General features: G+C 35.8%; 1 pseudogene; it reads left to right on the top strand.

Annotated features, from left to right (window-relative positions):
- LOC110257677 lies at positions 11395 to 18885 on the top strand (annotated as a pseudogene).

The following is a 19472-nucleotide window of genomic DNA, read 5'->3' as shown; positions in this document are numbered from 1 at the left end:
GGGACACATAAAGACTGAAAGCGAGGGGATGGAAGAAGATATTCCATGTTAATGGAAATCAAAAGAAAGCTGTAGTAGTGATACTCATATCATAAAAAAAGAAACTTGAAAATAAAGAATGTTACAAGAGACAAAGAAGGACACTACATAATGATCGAGGGATCAATCAATCCAAGAAGATATAACAATTGTAAATATATGTGCACCCAACATAGGAGCACCTCAACGTACAAAGCAACTGATAACAACCATAAAGAGAAATGAAAATAACACCCCATTTATATCAATGGACATATCATCCAGACATAAAACGCAGGCCTTAAATGACAAGATAGACTTAATTGATATTTATATAACATTTCATCCTAAAATATCAGAATACACTTTCTAGTCAAGCACACATGGAACATTCTCCAGGATAGACCACATCTTGGGCCACAAATCAAGCCTCAGTAAATTTAAGAAAATTGAAATCATATCAAGAACTTTTGCTGATCAAAGAACTAGAAATCAATCACAAGAAAAAAAGCTACATAAAACAGAAACATGCGGAGGCTAAACAACGTGCTATTAAAGAAAAGAAAATCATGGACTTGGAGAAGAGACTTGTGGTTGCCTGATGGGAGGGGGAGGGAGTGGGAGGGATCTGGAGCTTGGGCTTATCAGTCACAACCTAGAATAGATTTACAAGGAGATCCCGCTGAATAGCATTGAGAACTATGTCTAGATACTCATGTTGCAACAGAAGAAATGGTGGGGGAAAAACTGTAATTGTAATGTATACATGTAAGGATAACCTGACCCCCTTGCTGTACAGTGGGAAAATAAAAAAATAAAATTTAAAAAAAAAAAAAAAAAAGAAGCAATGGATCACTGAAGAATTCAAAGAATATATAGAGACAAACGACGATGAAGACATTTGAAGATTCAAAACCTATGGAACACAGTAAAAGCAGTTCTCAGAAGGATGTTTAAGAGCAATGCAATCTCACCTCAGGAAACAAGAAAACAACCTGACCTTACATTTAAAGCAAGTAGAGAAAGAGGTAAAAACAAAAGCAAAGTAAGCATAAGGATATAAATCATAAATATAATAAATTATAACTAATCATAAATTAGTTAGAGATGAAGAAAACAATAGAGAAGATCAATGAAACTTAAAACTGGTTCTTTGAAAATATCACCAAAATTGTTAATTAAATCTTTAGCTAGACTCATCAAGAAAAAAAAGGATATGACTCAAATCGCTAAAATTAGAAGTGGGGATTCCCCATCATGGCTCAGAGGTAATGAACCCAGCTAGTATCTGTGAAGGTGTGGGTTTGATCCTTGGCCTTGATTGGTGGGTTAAGGATCCAAAGCTGCCCTGAGCTGTGGTGTAGGTCACAGACACAGCTTAGATCTCACATTGTTGTGGCTGTGGTGTAGGCCGGCAGCTTCAGCTCCTATTCAACAGCTAGCCTGTGAATTTCCACATGCCACAGGTGCAGCCCTTAGAAGACAAAAACAAATTAGAAATGAAAAAGAGAAATTACAACTGATGCTACAGACATACAAAAGATCATAAGAGATTACTAAAAGCAACTATATGAAAATAAAATTGAAAACCTATAAGAAAATGGACAAATTCTGACAAAGGTACAACCTTCCAAGAGTGAACCAGGGAGAAATACAAAATAATGATAGACCTATCACAGGTTCTGAAATTGAAACTGATTTTTAAAATTTCCAAAAAGGAAGTCCAGGACTGGATGGACTTACATAAAACATTTAGAGAAGAGTTAACTCCCATCCTTCTGAAACTCTTCCAAAGAACTGCAGAGGAAAGAATGCTCCCAAACTCATTCTTCTAAGGTCACCATCACCCTGATACCAAAACTACCCAAAGTCACCACCTAAAAAAAAAAAAAAGAAAATTATAGGCCAATATCACTGATGAACAAAGATGCAAAAATCCTCCTAAAAAATAAAATCTTTAGAAAGTGGGCATAGAAGGAACCTACCTCAACATAATAAGAACATATAATATAAACTCACAGCTAACATTACTCTCAAAGGTGAAAAGCTGAAAGATTCCTTGCTAAAATCAGGAATAAGATAAGGATGCCCATTCCCATCACTTTGCCAATCACAGAAAAAAATATATAAAAGGAATCCATATTTGAAAAGAAGTAATAAAACTATTATGGTTTGCCAATGATATGATAATATAACTAGAAAATCCTAAATGTACTACCAGAAAACTATTACAGCTTATCAATTATTTTGGTAAAGTTGCAGGATAGAAAATGAATACATAGAATATTTTGCATTTATATAAATAACAACAAAAGACCAGAAAGAAAAACTAAGGCTACAATCATATTTACTCAAATCAAAGAGAATAAAGTACCTAGGAGTAAATGTCTCTAAAGTAGTAAAAGAAAAAAAATCTCTACTCTAAAATCTATACAGCAATGATAAAGGAAATCAAAGATAACACAAACATTTGGAAATAGATACCATACTCTTGGATTGGAAGAACCAATATGGTTAAAAAGACCCACTACCCAAAGAAATCTATAGGTCCAGCACATTCCTATCAAATTACCAATAACATTTTTCACAGAACTGGCATAATAAAAACCTTAAAACTTGTACAGTAACACAGATGACATTTAATAGCCAAAACAACCTTAAGAAAATAAAATGAATCCAGAGGAATCAGACTACAATGTTATAGTAATCAAAACAGTATGATATTGATCCAAAAGAAGAACTATAGATCAATGGAACAAGTAAGTGGTGCTGGGAAAACAGGACAGCTATATTTAGAAGACTAAAATTAGAACATTCTCTAAAACTATTCACAAAAATAAAATCAAAATCAGAGTTTGCGCTGTAGCATAGTGGCTTAAGAATCCAACTGCAACAGTTCAGGTTGCTATGGAGGAGCAGGTTTGATCTCCAGCCCTGCCCAGGGGGTTAAAGGATATGGTGTTGCCACAGATGCAGCATGGTCACATGCATGGTCACAGCCATGGCTTGGATTCAGTCCCTGGCCAAGGAACTTTCATGTCACAAGTACAACCATAAAATAAATAAACAAAAGCTCTAACTCAGTTAAAAAAGTAAAGACCTAAATTTAAGATCAGATATTATAAAACTCCTAGGGAAAATCATAGGCAGACATAAATTACAGCAGTATCTATTTGGATCCATCTGCTAAAATAAAAACAGAAAGAAACAAATGGAACCAAATTAAACTTAAAATCTTTTGCACAACAAAGGAAATCATAAACAAAACATAAATACAATCTACAGAATGAGAGAAAATATTTGCAAATGATATGAGAGACAAGAAGTAATCTCCAAAATACAAAAACAGCTCATACAGATCAAAACCCAAAAAACATAGAACCCAATCAAGAAATGGACAGAGTTCTAAATAGACATTTTCTCCAAGAAGATATAAGATGTCCAATGGGTATATGAAAAGATGCTCAACATTTCTAATTATTAGAGAAATATAAATCCAACCATAATGAGGTATCACCTTACAAACCAGTCAGAATGGTGATAATCACAAAGTGTACAAATAATAAATGCTGGAGGGAGTGTGGAGAAAAAGGAACCCTCCTACCCTGTTAATGGTAATGCAAATTAGTATAACCACTATGGAGAACAGTATGGAGTTTTCTCAAAACTTTAAGATGGAGTTACCATATGGTCCTGAAATCACACTGCTTGGCATATATCTAGTGAAACACAAATTTTGAATATATACACAAACCCCAATGTTCATTGCAGCACTTCTATAATAGCCAAAAAAAATTGTTTTGTATGGTTGTGAGGATATTTCTGTTTTGTATGAAAATTCATTTGTATATAAGTTCATTTGTCTTACTCTGCCTGGCTTATTTCACTTAGTATGATAATCTCTAAGGTTACCCATCTTACTGAGAATGGAGTTATTTAATTTTGTTTTATGGCTGAATAATATTCAATTTTTTATATAAATATACAACATCTTCTTTCATTGGACACATAGGTTGTTGCCATCTCCCTCTCTCTCTCTCTCTCTCTCTCTCTATATATATATATATATATATATATATATATATGACTATAATTGAAGTATTTGCATGGATGAGAAGTTGGAACTCTTGCACACTGTTGGTAGGAATGCAAAATGGTGCAGCCACTATGGTAACATTCTATAGGCTCTTCAGAAAATTGGAGACAGAACTACCATATGATCCAGCATCCACCCCCCATCCTCCTCTGGGTATCTAGGAAAAATAATTGAAATCATGATAGTGAAGAGATATCTGCACTCTGATGTTCATTACAACATAATTCACAATAGCTAAGATATGAAAACAACCCAAATTTCCATCAAGAGATGAATGGAGTAATAAAACTTGACATACGCAACAACGGAATACTATTCAACCTTAAAAAGAAGGAAACTCTACAGTATGTGACAACATAAATGGATGCTGTGGACATTATGCTACATTACATAAGACAAACTCTGAAAGGTAAATACTATGATTCCACTTGTATAAGGCATCCAAAAGAGTGAAATTATAGAAAAAAGTCAGAAATAGAATGATTGTTACTAGGGGTTTGGCAGGGGAGAGAAATGAGAAATTACTATTTAAACAGCATAAAGTTTCAGTTAAACAAGGTAAATAAGCTTTAGAGATTTACTGTACAACCTTCCATCTATACTCAACAACAATGCAGTAAAGACTTAATTTTTAAGGAGATAGATCTCATGTCAATTATTCTTACCACAAAGATAAATGTAAAAAAATATTACCAAGTATCCACAATCTATTTCACTAATCAGAAGCATAGAATTCATTTCCTAATGTATTCTTTTAGGCAATAGATGACTTATACTAAGCTTAATAAATTACCAGAGTGATATCAGCAACATGGTGATGTAAGACATTCTTGATGTGATGTAAGACATATATACAGGAACAATAGTGATAAGTGGGTGTTTTGGGACCTATCAGCTTACTCCAAGGGAGCCAGGAGGAGTCTCATCCACCAGTGCAACCAGTAAGAGATAGGTTCCAGTACTAGTGGAGACAGCAAAACTGCCTAGACCTCTTTCACCATTGTCAGACAAAAATTGGGTGAATATTGACCAGGGAAGGCATTTGTGTAGGAAAGAACTTGCAGAAATCCAGCCTTCTCAAAGAGACACTCCAGCACATCATTGGAGAAAAAAAAAAGAAAGAAAATTTCTGTTGCAGCAGAAGTGATAAGATAAACTATCATGGTTCCACCACTCTCCCAAGGAAGCACAAGTCAGCTGATTTATCTGGTTGAGGCTACCTCTCCTACAGAGAAAAGAAAAGTGATGGGTGAGTGCCCTGGTACTTTAGCTGGGCACAATGCACCCTGGTGGCCCTTTCCCCTCCACCAGCACCTGGAGTACTAAGGTAGGAACTCTCCACTGTGGGAAGGAAGGATATTGGGAAATACGTGAGCATGAATTTCAAAGGGCATTATAGAAATACTACACAGCAGGAGGTTCAGCTACAAGCTTCTGGGAATACCAGCCCTGGGGCTCTCTCTATCAGGTCCATGGACTTACACAATTCACCAAGTGATAAACTCAAATCTTCCCCCACTCTGCATCCAGATCCTTGTGCACGCCCCTGAGTGGATCCACAAAAGCAACTTCTGGTAGTCAGGGAGCATGCTTAGAATAAAGGCCATGGTCAGTGGCCAAAGGAAAAACCATAACTTTCAACTATAGTGCCACTTTCTGGAAAATAATTTTCTGCCTCATGAATTTTAAGAACAAGAAAAGACATAAAAGCTTAAAATTCCAACCACAAGAGAGATCATGAAGAGTCATGCAAGTATACCTTCACAAACACAAAGGAAATATCAGATGCTAACAATTCCATAGAACATGGAGTTCCCTGGTCATTCAGTGGGTTAAGTATCTGGTGTTGTCACTGCTGTGACATGGGTCTAAACCCTGGCCCATGAAATTCCACATGCTACAGAAGTGACCCTCCAAAAAAATGACAATACCATAGAACATAGAACTATGAGAATACAATGAAAACATAGAACTACATGTGCCAAAGGTGGTGAGCAAAGAGTTAAGGAGGTGTCTGCCACTTGAAAAGCAAACCATCAACACATAACTACAAAGAACATGAAAAATATGCAAGGAAATATGGAATCATAAAAAGAAAATATAATTTCTAGTCACCAAGCTTGAAGGCAAGGAATATAGCAAACTAACTGGTGAATAATTCAAAATAGCAGGTATGAAGAAACTGAAAATTTTATGAGAGAACTCAAAAAAGCAATTCAATGACATCAAGAGTATAATATATGAACAAAACGAGTTATTTACCAAGAAATTGAAATTATAAAAAAGAACCAAAACAAAGAACAAATCTCAACTAATTAGATGAAATATTCAACAGAGAGGATTTTTTTTTCAACAGAAAAGAGAAAATTGAAGAAAAAACTGACTAGGAGGTTTGAAATTCTAAAATAACACAGAAGAAGAAAGATGTTAAAAGAGCCAAGAAAGCCTGTGTAATCTCTGTGAAAACATAAAAAGACAAATATCAAAATGATCACATAACAAGGAAAAAAGCAGAGAAAAAGAGTGGTGAATTTAAGCCTGAGGGATGTCACCTGCACTAGACTTGCCTTTCAAGAAATGCTGAAAGCAGTTCTTCAAACCAAAATGAAAAGATATTAATCAACATCATGAGACATGAAACACACTGGTAAAGCTGAAAAATAGAGTCATATTTAGGAAGAAAAGTCTATATTAGGATGGTGAATTAGCCATTCAACTGTAGAATAAAAGATAAAGGAAACTAACTAGTAGTTAAAATAACTACACCTAACATAAATTGTTAAGAAATATATAACATTAAAAAGAGGAAAATTGTGAAATCAGTATTTTAAGGAGTAAAATGTTGAAGCCTTAACATGTGAAAAATGATAATTTTCGATCATCATAAAATGGGCTGTTTAATCTGTGAGATGTTTTGAGTAAGCCTCATGGTATCCACAAAGCAAAAATCTGAAGTAGATTTGCAAAACATAATAAAGGATAAGAATCTTACCACCATGGGAAACTACCAATTTACAAAGATATGTAAAAGAAACAATGGAAACACAAAACAATCAGAAAGCAATTAATAAGGAGGCATTAGTAAAAACTAACAAATCAATAATTATTCTAAATACATATAGATTGAATTCACCAATCAAAAGTAACAGGGTGGCTGCATGGATTAAAAACAAAACAAACAACCAAAAAATAAGACTCAAATACATACGGCCTACAAGATACCCACTTCAATCTTAGGATGCAAGCTGATTCATAGTTAGGGTGCTTGGATAATTCATAGTGGTTGGGTAATTTCCTTTTATTTTATGCTTGTGTCCTGTTCCTTTTAGTTTTGTGAATGTATTGTTTGGTCTTTTTAAATGATTTTTATTTTTTGCATTATAGTAGGTTTATAGTGTTATGTCAATTTTTTACTGTACAGCAAAGTGACCCAGTCATGTATACATATATACATTCTTTTTCTCACATTATCCTCCATCATGGTCCATCACAAGTGACTAGATATAGTTCCCAGTGCTATACAGCAGAATCTCATTGGCTATCCATTCCAAAGGCAATTGCAACTCCAAATTCCCAGTCCATCCCAATCCCTCCCCCTCCTCCTTGGCAACAACTCTGTTTTCCAAGTCCATGAAATTCTTTTCTGTGAAAAGGTTCATTTGTGTGATATATTAGATTCCAGATATAAATGATGCTATGGTATTTGGCTTTCTCTTTCTGATTTACTTCACTTAGTATGAGAGTCTCTAGTTCCATCCATGTTGCTGCAAATGATATTATTTTGTTATTTATTATTGCTGATGAGTATTCCATTGTGTATATATACCACATCTTCTAAATCCACTCATCTGGCGATGGACATTTATGTTGTTTCTATGTCTTAACTACTGTGAATAGTGCTGCAGTGAACATACGGGTGTATGTATCTTTTTCAAGGAAAATTTTGTCTGGATATATGCTCAAGAGTGGGATTTCTGAGTCCTATCTTAGTTCTATATTTAGTTTTCTAAGGTACCTCCATACAGTTTTTCCATAGTGGTTGTACCAACTTAAATTCCCACCAACAGTGTAAGAGGGTTCCCTTTCTCCACATCCTCTCCAGCATTTATTTGTGGACTTATTTACGATGGCCTTTCAGACAGGTGTGAGGTGGTACCTCACAGTAGTTTTGATTTGCGTTTTTTAATACTCAGTTCTTTTGAGAATTTTTTCATGTGCTTGTTGGCCATATGGATATCTTCTTTGGGGAAATCTCTGTTCAGGTCTTTTGCCAATTTTTCAATTGGGTTGTTGGTTTTTTACCTGTTGAGTAAAGTTGTTTGTATATTTTAGAGATTAACCCCTTGTCAGTTGCGTTTGAAACTATTTTCTCCCATTCTGTAGGTTGTCTTTTTTTATGATTCCTTTTGCTGTGCAAAAGCTTGTCAGTTTGATTAGGTACCACTGGTTTATTTTTGCTTTTATTTCTGTTGCCTTGGGAGACTGACCTAAGAAAACATTTGTACGGTCGATGTCAGAGCATGTTTGCTTGTGTTCTCTTCTAGAAGTTTGATGGTGTCTTGTCTTAAGTTTAAGCCTTTAAGCCATTTTGAGTTTATTTTTATGTATGGTATGAGGGTGTTTTCCAGTTCTATTGATTTACATGCAGCTGTCCAGTTTTCCCCACACCAATTGCTGAACAGACTGTCTTTTTCCCACTTTATATTCTTGCCGCCTTTGTCAAAGATTAATTGACTGCAGGTGTCTGGATTTATTTCTGGGTTCTCTACTCTGTTTCATTGGTCTGCATATCTGTTTTGGTACCAGTCACAATGTCTTAATTCCTATGGCGTTGTAATATTGCCTGAAGTCTGGAAGAGTTATGTTATGCCTCCTGCTTGGTTTTTTTCCCACAGGATTGCTTTGGCAATTCTGGGTCTTTTATGGTTCCACGTAAGTTTTTGGATTGTTTGTTCTAGTTCTGTGAAAAATGTCATGGGTAATTTGATAGGGATGGCATTGAATCTGTAGTTTGCTTTGGGTAGTATGGCCTATTTTTACATTTTTTCCAACCCAGGAGTATGGAATATCTTTCCATTTCTTTGAATCCTCTTTAGTTTCCTTGATTAATGTTTTATAGTTCTCAGCATACAAGTCTTTTACCTCCTTGGTCAGGTTTATTCCCAGGTATTTTATTTGGGGGCTGTGATTTTAAAAGATATTGCATTTTTGTATTCCTTTTCTAATATTTCATTGTTAGTATACAGAAATGCAACCAAATTCTGAATGTTATTCTTGTGTCTTGCTACTTTGCTGAATTCGTTGATCAGTTTGAGTTGCTTTTGTGTAGAGTCCTTAGGAATTTCTATTTATAGTATCATGTCATCTGCAGTATTGTTTTGTTTTGTTTTGTTTTGTTTTGTGGTTGCCCTGTCTTTCAATTATGTTAACCCCTTCCTATGTCTACTTGCTTTAGCTTGATAGTCATATAGGGTCAAATAATTTGTAGAAAAATAAGAGTCTAGATTTCCTACTTTCCTTCCCCATATTTTATCATATTGATGTCCTTTTTCATCATCTTCATGATTATCCTTTTGCTTTTCTTTTTGTTTATCATTGCTTTTACAATAGGTATTTTTCCCCTTTTAGTTCTGTATACTGTCTTATTTAAGAGATTACTTTCCCACTGTGATTTCCTCCATCCTGTTTTTTTTTTTTTACTTCTTCTTTATTCAGAGGAGGCCTTCAGTATTTTTTATGAATAGGTTCAGTATTTCTGTACTCTTTGTTTTTGTTTGTTGGAGAGATTCTTTACTTCTCCTATTTTAAACGATATTCTTACTGGATAGAGTATTTTAGGTTGCAAAATTTTCCCTTTGACAATTTTGAATATATCTTGCCACTCTCTTCTGTCCTCTAGCATTTCTGTAGAGAAATCAGCTGATAGCCTTATGGGGCTTCCCCTATAATTAACTCTTTGTTTTTCTATTTCTGCCTTTAGAATCCTCCCTTTAACTTTTGCCATTTTTTTAAAAATATGCCTTGGTGTGGGCCTGTTTGGGTTCAATTTGATGGGGGCCCTCTGTGCATCTGTATCTTCATATCTGTCTCCTTTTGATTTGGAAAGGTTCAAGCCATAATTTTTTCAAATATATTTTCAACACCCTTTTCTTTTTCTTCTCCTTCTGGAATCCCTATTATGCATAAATAGACCCTCTTTATATCAACCCAATAGACCACTTATATTGCTTTCACTGTTTTTTAAACTGAAGTTGTGATTTTTATTTTTTAATTTTTCAATTACTCATTGAATTGTATTACATTTATATTTGTTGCAACGATCATCACAACCCAATTTTATAGCATTTCCATCCCAAAGCCCGAGCACATTCCCCCACCCCCCAACCTGTCTCATTTGGTAACCATAAGTTTTTCAAAGTCTGTGAGTTAGTTTTTGTTCTCCAAAGAAGTTCATTGTGTCATTTTTTTTAGATTATACATGTAAGTGATAGCATATGATGTTGGTATCTCACTGTTTGGCTAACTTCATTTAGCATTATAATTTCTAGGTCCATCCATTTTGCTGCAAATGATGTTATTTCTTTCCTTTTAATGGCCAATTAATAGTCCATTGTGTACCACATCTTCTTTATCCACTCCTCTGTTAATGGACATTTAGGTTGTTTCCATGTCTTGGCTATTGTATATAGTGAAGCAATGAACATTGGAGTACATGTATCTTTTTGAGTTTTCATTTGGTCTTCTGCCTGCTTTCCTTATTTGGTGATTTCCATTATTCTGTGTTCCAAGTCACTAAATCATTCCTCTGCATTATTCATTCTGCTCAGTTTGCATCTCTGCAAATGAATTTTTTAATTTTTCTTGGCTCCTTGCTTTCTAATTCCTTTCTAAATTAATCTGCATTTCTGTTCATATCTGCTCTTAATTACTTTATATTTGTTCTTAATTCCCTCAGTATTTTCACTCCCTTTTTGAACTTGGTGTCTGTTAGATTACAGAGGTGTGTTTCATTGTTTACTCCTTCAGAAGAATTCTCCTGTTCTTTTAACTGGGAATGGTTTCTGAGCTTCTTCACTTTTCCTTATATTTTTCTTATTCTGTGAGTTTAGGGAAATCAACTACCATAGTCTTAGAGGGCTATTTATATGCACAAGCTCCCCTGGGTATTTTATGAGGGCTTACTACTTATTTTTGGTGTGCTTGCTGTTTCTTTTCTCAGTGTGTGCAGGCTGTTATCCCCTTGATATGGTGCTGTTTGTGCTTCCAGGGAGATAGAGGCAATGGGTGGGGCTAGGAGCCAGTGCCTACCTTCTGGGCCCTTTATAGTAGCAAGGACCTGCAAGGAGGTGGTGCAGGCTGATACTAGTTGCAAGGCCCTTGGAAGTGGCAGCAGCCCCAGGCAGGTTCATGTGGACCCAGAACATTTGGTAGTGGCAGCAGCATGGTATGTACATTCCCAGGGGAATGAGAGCAACAATAAGTGGTATACAGTTGCAGTGCTCTCCTCTGTGCTCACCTTTTGGGTGACTGAGGACACAGGTGGTTCTTGTTCATGGACCCCTAGTGTTGGTGGGCCATGCCCACCTCTGGAGTCAGAGATAACTGTGGTGTTTTATCCCTACTGCCTGTAGACCATGCAAGATGTGCCCCATCATGCTTAGCCTGTGAACCAAGTGCCACCACCTGCAGCAGTGGAAGATGGGCTGTTGCCCATAGCCCTTTCAAGAAATAACTCACCATGCATAGCCCTGCCCTCAAGGGTCTGCACATGTGCACAGAGAAAGATATGTATATGGTGGTCCACCCCTCCTCCTCTTGCCTCTCCAAAAATGGCACCTTGCTTCTCCTGAGGGCTCAGACTTCCTCCTGGGTTCCCTTGGCTCTATTGCTCCACTCCATAGCCCTTGGGATACTGCTCTGTTACTCCCTCAGGCTGTCTCCACACCACCAACACCAGTCCTCTCCCCAGAACTGACCTCCAGAGTCTGAGTCTCAGGCCCCATCCCCCATCTGAGCATCTATGGCTGTGGTGTTTGGGGGCAGTGGTAATGATGGTCTTTTTGGCTCTTTCTCTGTTTTGCCCTCCTCAGTCTAGCTGTTGCACTGTATCTGCTGCTTTGAGGTCCCTTCATCTTGGCTGATCTCCCCATCAGTTAGGTGGCTTCCCAGGGTGTGGTTTCCATTTCTCTGTCATAACTCCCTTTCAGGAGTGCTGGTCCTGTCCTGATTCCTTTTTTTTTAAGCTTTCCCTCTCTCTCTTCTTTTCTTTTCTGTTCTACCCAGTTTATGGAGGGTTTGTTGCCCTTTTGGAGGTTTATGTTCTTCTGCCAGTGTTCAGTAGATGTTCTCTGTGAATCATTCTACCTGTAGATTTGTTCGTGGGAGAAGGTGAATGCCATGTTTTACTCCTCTGCCATCTTGATTTATCCTCCCCAGCATCTTTTCTGACTAGAGTGGCATTTAACTACAAAACAACATGAAGAAAACTGAGCAACCCTCAAATATATGGAAACTAAACAACACACTCCTGAGAAACCAATGGGTCAAAGAAGAAATAAAAAAAAATCTCAAAAAATTGAAATTTGAAAAGCAATATACCAAAACTTATTGTTAGCTGCAAAACAATTACTGAGAAGGAAGTTATAGTAATAAATGCATATATTGGAGAAGAAAAAAATAACCTGACTTTACAACTCAAAGAACTAGAAAAAAGTAACAGATTAATACTAAATTTAGTGTAAAGATCAGAACAGAAATAAATAAAATAGTGACCAGAAAAACAATAAAAATGATTAATGAGACAGAGATGGTTTGTCAAAAGATAAAATTAAGCAAGCCTTTAATGAGACTAAGAAAAAGAGGAAAGCTCACATAAAACCAGAAATGAAAGTGGTGAAATTACAACTGGCACTGTAGAAATAAATGAGATCATAAGAGACTACAGTGAACAATTATACACCCACAAATTAGCCTGAAAGAAAGATATGTTCCTAGAACCATAGAACTTAACAAACTGAACTAGAATGAAATATAAAGTCTAAACAGGTCAATGATTAGTTAAGAGACTGAATCATTAAACAAAAACTTACTAACACAGAAAACCCCAGGAAACAGATTGTTTCACTGGTGAATTTTACCAAACATTTTGAGAAGATTTAATACCAATCCTTCTCAGATACTTCTAAACACCTACAGACTCATTCTACAAGGCCAGCATTACCCCTTTACCATAGTCAGAGAAAGAAACTATAGACTAATGTTCCTGATGAATATAGATGCAAAAATTCTCAACAAAATATAATCAAACTGAATTCAAGAACTCATTAAAATTTTTCAGAAAACTAGAACACATAATTTTAAAATTTGTATGAAAACACAAAAGACCTCAAATAGGCAAAAAATTTTGAGAAAGAACAGAGCTGGACTAAACATGGTCTTTGAGTTCAGACTATACTACAAAGCTACAATAATCAAATCAGTATGGTATTGACACAAAACACACAAATCTAATATCCAGCACAAATGAACATCTCCTCAGAAAAGAAAATCATGGACTTGGAAAATAGACTTGTGGCTGCCTGATGGGAGAGGGAGGGAGTGGGAGGGATAGGGAGTTTGGGGTTATCAGACACAACTTAGAATATATTTTCAAGGAGATCCTGCTGAGTAGCATTGAGAACTATGTCTAGATACTCATATTGCAACAGAACAATGGGTGGGGAAAAAATGTATACATGCAAGGATAACTTGATCCCCTTGCTATACAGTGAGGAAAAAAAAGGACAAATCAATCAATGGAACAGACTAAAAGTACCCAAAAAATAAACCCATGCATATATGATCAATTAATCTATGACAAATTAGTCAAGAATTTGCAATGAAGAAAAGACAGCCTCTTCAATAACTGGTGCTGGGAAAACTGGGGAGCTACATGTAATTGAATAAAATTAGGGCATTTTCTAATACCATATACAAAAATAAACTCAAAATCAATTAAAGACCTAAAAGTAACACCGGATAATATAAAAATCATAGAGTAAAACATGGGAAGAACACTCTTTAATATAAATTGCAGCAATAATTTTTTTGATCCATCTCCTAAGGTAAAGGCAATAAAAACAAAAATAAACAAATGGGATCTAACTATACTTAAAAGCTTCTGAATAGAAAAGGAAACCATTGACAAAATGAAAATACAACCTACTGAATGAGAGAAGGTATTTTCAAACTATATAACTGATAAGGGGATAATATCCAACATATATGAACAGCTCACACAACTCAACATCAAAAAAAGCAACCTGATTAAAAAATTGGCAGAAGAACTAAATAGATACATTTTAAGAAGGAATGCATATGGCCAACAGGAACAAGAAATGTAAATCAAAACTGCAATGATATTTCACCTCATACCTGTCAGAATGGCCACCAGCAAAAAGAACACAACAAATATTAGTAAGTATGTGGAGACATGGGAACCTTTGTACACATCTGGTTGGACTTTATGTTGTGCATCCACAGTGGAAAACTAAGAAGGTTTCTCAAAAAACTAAAATTAGAACTATTATATGGCCCAGTGGGTACATACCACTTCTCTATATATATCCAAAAGAAACAAAAACACTCATTAGAAAAGAGGCATGCCCTCTAATTGTCTTAGCAGCAGTACATACAATTGCCAAGACATAAAAGCAACATGTTTCCATCAACAGAAGAATGGATAAAGAATATGTATATGTATATACAATTGAATACTACTCAGTCATATAAATGAAAGAAATTTTGCTATTATGGATGGACCTGGAGGTAATTACGATAAGTGAAATAAGTCAGAGAAAGATAAATACTATATAATATCACTTAGGAGAGGAATCTAAAAAATATAACAGACTAGTGAATAAAACAAAAAAGAAGCAGACTCACAGATATAGAGAACAAATTAGTGGTTACCAGTTGGGAGAAAGAAGGGAGAAAAGCAATATAAGGGTCAGGGAAAAAACAATGTTATTATGGGATTATACAAAATCATGCTTGTAAAATATTGAAAATTGTAAAGCACTATATAATTTAAATAATTTTTAATTCAATTAAAAAAAGAAAGAGTGCCCAGAAATGTAGGCAGCAAGTCACCTTTCACTATACTGGATCCAGGTAAAGAAAATGTTTTTATAAAGAATAAGTGATCAACCTACATACTATATTGCTGAGAGATGGAGAAATATAAGAATTGGCAAATGTATTTTGCGGGTGGGACATCATGAGTAACTGACAAATGCTACTTCAGTGAAACGATGGGGAGATAAACCTGACTTAAGTGAGTTCAAGAAAGAATGAGAAAATGGGGAATCTTGGTAATAGACTACTCCTTAGATGAGCTTTGGTAAATGAGGGTGGAAATAGGTGGGAGTAATCAAATAAGGATAATGATCATATTTATCATCAAAATTATTTTGAATATTAAATGAGTGAGTGGACATAGAATAGCTTTATAAAGGTTAAAGCACTATATTAATGTTATTTTGTGGTAGGAAGGGTGTATAAGGAAAGGGAATGAAGCATCTTTGACAGCACCCTTTAAAGCACTGAATCTATTTCCTCTATTCTGAATGTTTTAAAGTAGATGTTTGCTTTACTTATCTATAATAATCATCTGGTGGAATAAAATAATCTGGAAATGTTTGAGTAAATGATCCTTCTAAACATGTAAAGAACAATTATATATTATAAGTTTTGGGAAAACTCCTGAAATTTAGAAAAAAATATTTCAAATAATTATATACAAGATATTTTTATGAAAAACTTATTTTAAGAAAGGTGTTTGGATCCTACTTGTTAAAATCAAAAATGAAATATCTTAGATAACTCACAGGACATTACAAAAAAATTTATGTCAACTAAATCTGATCTCTGCAACTGCTACAACATGTCTTTTGGTATCATATTTAAGGCCATACAGCTAGCTTGATTTAAACCAACATAAACTCTGAGTTCCCATTATGGCTCAATGGAAATGAATCTGACTAGGATTCTTAAGGGCATAGGTTCGAACTTTGGCCTCACTCAGTAGGTTAAGGATTAAGCATTGCCATGAGCTGTGGTGTAGGTCACAGACAGGGCTTGGATCTGGTGTTGCTGTGGCTATGGTGTAGGCCAGAGGCTACAGCTCAGATTTGATCCTTAGTCTGGGAACCTCCATATGCCATTGGGTACAGCCCTAAAAAGATAAAAAAAAGACAAAAAAATTAACTCAAAAAATATAGAACTGAAAAGAAAGGAATAGGCTCAGATGTCAAAGTGAATATGCTATTTATACTATAAGACATATTAATCACAAATTCAGTTTAAGAAAAAAGATCTTTGGTTATAAATAAATTGTGCATACAGCATCTGGATCATAGATGATACTCAAAAATTTTCAATGAGGGATAATATGGATTTTATGAATGGATGAATGTTTATTTGCTTGTTGATTGTTATACATAAATAAATTTTCATATATGGTAATCTTTACAACAACAAAAAGAACACCATGAACAAGAAGGATTTTTCTCTGGGATACAAGAATGGTTTAATATGTGGAAATCAGTAAATGTGATATATCACATTAATAGAGTGAAAGATTAAAAATCACATGATCATCCCAATAGATGAAGAAAAACCTTTGACAAAATACAGCATACTTTCATGATAAAAACCCTCAAAAGATTGGGTATATGTGAGACATGCCTCAATATAATAAAAGCCACATATGACAAACCCACAGCTAATATTATACTCAATGGAGAAAATTAGGAAGTTTTCCCTTCAAGATCAGGAAGATAAGGGTACTCACTCTCACCACTCTTATTTAAAGTAGTACTGCATTTCCTATCTAGACTAATCAGGCAAGACAGAGAAATAAAATGCATCCAAATAAAAAAGGAAGAAGTAAAATTTTCATTATTTGTAGGTGATATGAACTTTTATATAGAAAATCCAAAAAACTCCACTGGAAAAAAAAATCACTATTTGATCTAATCAATGAACAGTAAATTTTCAGGATATACAATCAATACACAGAAAGCAGTTGCCTTTCTATACACTAATAATGAACTAGCTGAAAAAGAAATAAAAGAAACTATCCTTTTAAGAATAGCATCAACAGCAATAAAATACCTAGGAATGATCTTATCCAGGGAAGTGTATAATGAAACCTATACAATGAAACCTACAAGTCTTTGATAAAAGAAATTGAAAAGGATACAAACAAATGCAAAGAAATCCTGTGTTCGTGGTTTGGCAGAGTTAATATTGTTAAACAGTCCATGATACCCAAAGCCAACTACAGATTCCATACAATGTCTATAAAACTTCCAATGTTTTTTTCATAGAAAATAGAAAAAATAATTCTAAAATTTGTATGTAACAACATTTATGAATAGCCAAAGCAATAATGTGAAAGCAAAACAAAAATGGAGGCATTCCACTACCTGATTTCCAGCTATAATACAAAAGCTAGAGTAATTAAAACAATGTGATGCTGACATAATAATAGATACATGGAGCAATGCAACAGAGTAAAGAGACCATAATTAAACCTCCACATATATTGTCAACTAATATTTGAATTGGGAGCCAAGAACATCTGATGGAGAAAGGAGAGTCTCTTCAACAAATGGTGTTGGTAAAAGTGATTTACACTTGCAGAAAAATGAAATTAGATCAGTTCCAAAAATTACGCAGTTAACAAAAATTGGCTTGACATGGATCAAAGACTTAAAAATGACTGATGCTGTAGGCAAGAGCTGCGGACCCGGAGGGTGATGCGTGTGGGTCGCAGGCCTAGGCCAACGCGCCGAGGAGGAGGAGGAGGTGGAGGTAGGGGTGGCCATGGCTGCCATGGTGGTGGCGGCAGGGTTGTGCTAGACCGGCAGTCCTGCAGGTGGCCGGCCTCTACCAAGGCCTGTGAGTGTTGCGCAGCCGCGTCCTGGGCCTGAGTTGGTGTCACCCACGCAGCTGCTTGTATTCCCAGTGCGCCAGGACTCCAGCCGCCTGGCGGTGGGGGGATGGCTTTGATGGCAGCGGAGTCCTGGCCAACCCTTTCTATTACCTCTACCGCGACAACATCCAGCAAGTGCGCAGGTCTGACCCAGCGGCTTCTGGGTCCCATGTGGAAGCAGCCAGTGGAAGAGAAGACAGACACACTGGGAAAACAGCCTATGAGTAGAGGATTTGCCAAAGACAAGACTCTCAGTTCAATCATTAACATTGAGATTGTGGAAGACAAAACTGCAGAAGAAATAAAACAGATATGGCAGCAGTATGCAGCAAAAAGATACAGTCTATGCAGTTATTCCTAAAGAGAAATTTGATTTGATCTGGAACCAGGCTCAGTCCTGTCCAACATTTCTGCGTGTACTACCAAGAAGAGAAGATTATGAGTTTTTTGTTGGATAACGGACAGGTACTGAACTGCACTTAACTGCACTTATTAATATTCAGATCCGAGGGGAAGCTGCAGCCAGTCAGCTGATTTTATAACTTAAGGAAAAAAAGGGCATAGTGCTGATTACAGCAGAATTGGAGTCCACATTTCTGAATGTTGTTGAGCACAGTGCATTGCCAGCTGAGTTCAGCTCTTCTGTGCCATTGATCAGAAAGAGACCTATGGGTTACTGGAGACCTTTAACTTCAGACCAAATGAATTCAAATGCATGTCTGTCATCACCGAATTGGAGCAAAATGGACTTGGAACAAAATGGAAATCTGCTAAGAACCAGGATAAGACTTAGACCTGTAAGATCAGCTTATAGAATCTGCTCATCCCTGGATAGTCCTGAGCCTACCCCACACTTGAACTCTCCCAAGCTCAGCATATACAATGAGAAGTCTCTAGTAAGTTGTTCTGTGTGCTTATTGCAAGAAGCGACATGGAGGTGAGCCCTATTACTTGATATTCAGGAATGAAGGTACCCAAACATTCTGATAATTATCTTCAAGCATACTTGAAGTTTCCTTTTTAAATGTTTGAGGTCTAAGCAGACACAGCCAAGGATCCACAAGATGGTTGACTTGATTGTACTCAGTGTAATAATGCATTTGTATTCTGGCCATTTTGACTACATAGCTGCCAGTTGATTAGATCCTCATGTTTATAAACTGTGACATGCTAATAAGCTTGAAGACCTTCTATAGTTATATATGGGCTTTACATACTTTTCCCACCTGGCTGACCAGAGGCATACCCTAATTTTAGACTCTAGTATAACTAGATACTGCCATCTGTATTAAGGCTTCATCTAGATGCCCCCAGAGTTGCCTTTAGTGTAGTTTGTTTGGAATATCAGTAGATTTCAGATATAGTTAAACACACAGGTAC

This window comes from Sus scrofa, chromosome X, assembly GCF_000003025.6.
Source record: "Sus scrofa isolate TJ Tabasco breed Duroc chromosome X, Sscrofa11.1, whole genome shotgun sequence".
Taxonomy (NCBI): Eukaryota; Metazoa; Chordata; class Mammalia; order Artiodactyla; family Suidae; genus Sus; species Sus scrofa.
The sequence above is the reverse complement of the archived record's forward strand: the minus strand, read 5'-3'. Positions and strand labels throughout refer to the sequence as shown.